Source organism: Fukomys damarensis, unplaced genomic scaffold (assembly GCF_012274545.1).
Source record: "Fukomys damarensis isolate Sample0158 unplaced genomic scaffold, DMR_v1.0_HiC HiC_scaffold_39, whole genome shotgun sequence".
Classification (NCBI taxonomy): domain Eukaryota; kingdom Metazoa; phylum Chordata; class Mammalia; order Rodentia; family Bathyergidae; genus Fukomys; species Fukomys damarensis.
Genome location: NW_022900951.1, coordinates 5,498,970 through 5,504,155, shown reverse-complemented (window position 1 = coordinate 5,504,155; position 5,186 = coordinate 5,498,970). Strand labels below are relative to the sequence as shown.

General features: G+C 42.9%; 1 long non-coding RNA gene across 1 annotated transcript; it reads left to right on the top strand.

The window, feature by feature from the left end:
• Window positions 1-336: 336 nt before the first annotated feature.
• LOC104853260 lies at window positions 337-3,531 on the top strand. The gene is made up of 3 exons (XR_777732.1): window positions 337-516; window positions 2,417-2,509; window positions 3,479-3,531. It is a non-coding gene; the product is annotated as an uncharacterized LOC104853260 (long non-coding RNA).
• The last annotated feature ends 1,655 nt before the right edge of the window (window positions 3,532-5,186 follow it).

Genomic DNA, 5,186 nt, shown 5'->3' with positions numbered 1-5,186 from the left:
CCCTGTGCAGGTGGTCCCCTACAGGTACTCACATAAATGTGTGCCTCATCCCAGCAACTGTAAAGGTCTCAATCTCCCTGTGCCTAGGTAAGTGAGGAAGGTGTCCCTTGGCCTTCCCAGCCCTTCATATATTTAAAGGTTCTTAGCTCAGAGAGGTTGGAGTTCTGCACCATGGGATTGCTGTGAGGAGACCTCTTCCATGAGCAAAGCTGTGAGTACTCAAGGAGTGATTCATTTCAGGTTTTTGTGCTTGTTGTGGCCTTCCCCAGTGAGCACTAAGCACATGAGTTTGTAGGTGTCCACTTAGGAGAGGTTGGACTTGGGATGGGACGTATACCCTGGCAATTATCCCAGCATCCAGGTAAGTTTCCAGTGTCACTGAATGGCTTTTTTTTAATAGGCACTGAAATGCTTATTGACTCTACATTGACATCCTTTTCTTGTTTTTCCAGGTTGTCTTCACCAGAGTACAGGGACAGAAAGAAGACTGTGGCTGAAACCTCCTGAAAATATCAGGTGGATCAGGGTGCTTCAGCCTCACTTGGGAGCACATGATATTCCCTATTTAGGTGGATGTCAGGAGCATGTGCATAAGGAGATATTTCTCATTTTTTCCTGACTACACATTCACTTTACCATTTAAGTAGCACTGGCTTGGTCTGTTATGCCCCATTAACCTTCAGAGCCTATTTAACTGTTATAGATTCGACTGTTGATGGGGAGCTTGTAATGCTTTTTCTTTTTTGGACACATATGATGTTTAGTGTGTTCTTGCTATCATGAGTGAGCACCGGGTGTTGTTTTCAATCAAGGAGGTTTCTAATCAAGGGAGTAAGACTTCTTCTACCCTGTCAGTAGAAGTTGTGATTTTGTAAGAGTCTTGTAAAGGAATAAGTGGGCCAGTTGTTCATTTTCATAATGTTGGTTTCTGCAATGTGTACTATAGCAGTATGATGGGTATCCAAAGTTGTCCATTTAATGTAGCCTGGATAGTCCATGGTAGTTGTGATGGATCCAAAAACATTTGACGACGTGTGGAAAATGGAAATTCGTCCATAAAACATAGGTTTCCTTGACATCTATTCCAGTTAGGAGTCTGGATCTCGCTGTGAGTCACTGAACACTGGATAACCTGTTAACATTTCCAAAGTACCATATACGTGCAGGTGTGATAATCCTGCATTGAAGAAGACAGGGCATCTCCTTGGACTTCATTAAATGATGGAAGGGTCCTTGAGGGTTGTAGCAGCTGTGTTTGAGTGCAGGTCCTGAAGTTAGTGATGAAGAGGAAAGTAGGCCGATACAGTGACCATGACTTTTTCCTTAATATAGGGTGCTGGAATATTGAGGGATCTGGCTTGGCATTTCTTTCTCACTTCTCCAGTAGCAGTGTGGTTGAGCCACCTTCTAAGCAGGAAGCATAGGAATGTTGGCCCATGACCCCTTGTTGAGTGTCTGGGGATGGTAGTCTTCCCTCAAATTGCTTTGGAGGAGTGAAAGTTTTTTGGGGCAGTGGTGATGCCCAGGGAAAGGGTCAGATATTCTTGTAGATCACAGGGCATGCTGAATAATGTGATTTTTACATCGTGCTGTTGAACTTTCTTTCAGGTTGGTAGAAGTAGAAATGTAAACAGTTTCTCTGAGTTGAGATTACTTTAGGTGAAATTAACATGGATATAGCCCAGTTTGGGGTGCCTGATATTCTTTGGTGAGTCTGAATAAGAGCCTCTGCCTAAGCTGGTGTTGCTACTTTTTGTCGCCAGTTATCCTAAGAAGGCTCCACATGGTGATCAAGTCTTGTGGGATAGTGCCAACTTCAGTCCTCGGACAGCTTTCACTTCTCCTATGAATCTTGAAAGAGTGTTCTTGGGCATCCTTGACTTTTTCTTGCTGTTTGACCAATGTGTGACAATGAAGTTAAAACAAGAGTTTTCCCACTCGCTATGGGTACACAATGAATTTTGAAGGAGAACACCTGGCCCATGAGGCATTTTCTATTATTGGTATTGTATGTGGAGGGATAGGACCTCTTGTTAGTATCCAGGTTTCCACTACTATGGATGCTGACTTTTGCAATTCATGCAGATTTTCAACCAAGAGAGTAAGCTTTCTTGCACCTGTCTTTTTTCATGGAGTTCTTCAGTGATCTAAGTAGTGAAACACATTGGTTCTGCATGAACTTCACAATTTTCATCCTTGCTGATGGAAGGAGACCTCGCCTAAATCACTAAAAAAATTTTATTGATACATTAAGGTATATAATACGATTTCATTTATCATTGGAAATTTGTACCTTTGTATAATTCATCTTGGTTCTTTTTTTCCCCATTCTCCTGCCCTCTCTTCAAACGCTTCACTCCTCCTTACCCACAAATACTTTATTTCCATTTTTTCTTTTTCTCATATGTTTTCACAGCAATCTTATTTCACATTGAGACCGATAATTGACTTGTTGGGATTCTAGAGACATACTAGAAAGCATGTGTTCCTCGTGCCTCCCTATGCATAGGTAAGTGACAAAGGTTCCAATCTGCATTTCTAGGCCACTGTTGGAGCACATACCTTACAGTGCATTCTCTGAGTGAGGGGGATACTTTGGTTGGGTAAGGTCAAACAAATGCTGAAATGGAGGGCATTGAAGGAGTGATTTTGTCCAGGTTTTTGTGCTAGTTGAAGGCAGTTTGGACTCAATGTGGGGTGCGTTAAGCATACAGGAGTTTGCAGGGGTCCAGGTAAGTAAGATATGTTGGATTCTGGGGCAGGACTATTTCCCTGGCAATTATTCCAGGATCCAGGTAAATTTAGTGTCTTTCAGTTGTATATGAATAGTAAAATACTCAGTGGCTCTGCAATGCCATCTTCTTCATGGTTTTAGGAATGCTCATTAGGCATTTGTGGCCAGAACTTTGCGAAAATATCAGGTACGAATCTGTATTGGTACCTCTTTGTGGACCACTTGGTCTTCTGTGTCCAGGTGGCATTCAAATGTGTGCATGTAAAATGAGATATTTCTCTTGTTTCCTGGGATCACATTCACCTTAAGACTTGGCAAGTATAGGATTCACAGCTTATACCCATTCACCCTCAGAAACTTCTTGTGTACAATAGAATGGACTACAGATTGTGAAGCTCTGATGGTTCATTCTTTATTTGGCAAGTGTGGTGTTCATTGCCTTTTTGCTATCTCCAGAGAGTACAGGTGCTATTCATTTTCTGCTGGCAGATCTTGTGCATTTTGTACTAGTCCCAGAAGAGAAGAGGTCATTTTTATAGGCTGGGTTTCTGAGATACAGATTAGAGCAGTTTGGTGGCTGTATTCTCAAGCATGTGCCTTTACCATTGAACAACTAGTCTGAGAGCATGTAGGAGGACTGTGTTAATGGTCATGAGCCCAAATGATACTGTGACTTGGAGATTTTGCAGATGGACTCATTAAGGGGACCAGTAATGGATAGGTTTTCTTGGGCATCTCTTCTAGTGATGGGTCCAGAACTCAACTCCTTTGAATATTGCCAGACATAGCACCAGACAAGAGATCTCCATGGACTTCGGTAAGTTGTGGTAGAGTCTCTGTATGTTGTTGGGGCTGTGCTTTGTTTGCAGATGCCCAGGGAAGTGAGAAAAGGAAAACCAAAGTCAATCCAGTGACCATGAGTTTGTCATTGGTGTGGAGTGCAGTACCATGAATGTCAAGGGTTCTGTGGGTCTTGAGATTGCTTTTTTCCATATCCAGTGACATTGCGGTCAGGCAGCCTTTTGAGCAGGGAGCACAGGAATCTTGGAAGGTGACCAATTTTTGAGGATGCATGACCAAGGGCAAGATCTTTGTTCTTGTACAGCAAAATGTGTGTCGAATTACACAGTTTTCTTGTGGTGTTGCTGGACTTCTCTCAGGTAGGTGTGTCCAGTAATGAAGAACAGAGTTTTGAGTCTAGGTTGCAGATGGTCAGATAATTTGTAACATGGGCATAGTCTTGGATTCTGGGTATAATGCTACTTAGCAATGTAGAAAAGGATCCTCTGTTTAACCTGTGTGGCCATATTTTTCTACAGTATCCTCAGAAGGGCCTGCTTGTAGATTAGGTCTTGTGAGATGTTGCCAATTTTAGCCATATTCGCATGTGTATCGGAACCTGTTGGCAACCCTTGTTTTCCTGCTGTTTGACTGTGTGATAATGCAGGCAAAAGAGACTCTTCCTAGTATCCACCATAGGAATAACATTTTCCTGTCAAATGACTGTGTTCTTTTGTAGTCAGGGTTTTGTTCAGAATAAATTTAATAAATGACACGTAATTTACAGGATTATTTTATAATATTGACCTAAAAAGTCCACCACATGATATCTGTTCACATGCTATTGTCATGTAGGATCTGACATAGGGCCTACTTCCCATGGCAGTGTCCTAAACAATTCCCACCTTAGCCCTACAGCTCATGTTGGTTTCTCATGAAAGTTTGTATCAAGGATTTGCACTGGGACAGCCCAAAGGTCTTCCAGTATTGAAAGCTAGAAAGCCTGTGCAGGCATGGTGAAGGATGTATGCCAAAAGGCTGAAGGATCTGCACTAGAGCTAGGAAGTGACCCTCAAGGCAAAGACCAGAGCTCCCACAAGGAGAATGGCAGCCATCCCTGGTGACAGCAGGGACCCCAACTCCTCTGAAGATAAGAATAGCTGAGTTTGATCAGAAAATCATGGCAGAACCATCCTTCTCCTGGGAAATAGGCAGCATGCAATCTTCCCCTGCCCTTTCTCTGTGCCATTTCCACAACAGTCCTCAGGTGGGTCTTCCACACCCAGAACCATGGTAAGTCAGTTCAGCTAGGCATTCCCACTTTAATTGACCATTAATGAAGCCGCCACACTGTTCTGTGTGGAGACACACAGATTCTTGTTAAAATCCCGGCTTCTAGCACTATACATATTAAGATTCTGTAGGTTTTCATGGGAGATATGGACTAAATCAGTTTTCATGATGTGTTTTTTGAAGGCATCCTGATGTCCCAGTGAAGCATTGAAGTTACTCATGAAAATTCCTGAAGACAGCATGTAAATGTGGGCTTTGGCCCAGGCCACCAAGGACATCCTGCCACCTTCACATGCACAGGGAACTGAGGAAGCGTCCCTCAGCATTCCTGAGTTCCCTCCTTCACTTACAGCTTCTCAGATCACACAGAATGTTATCC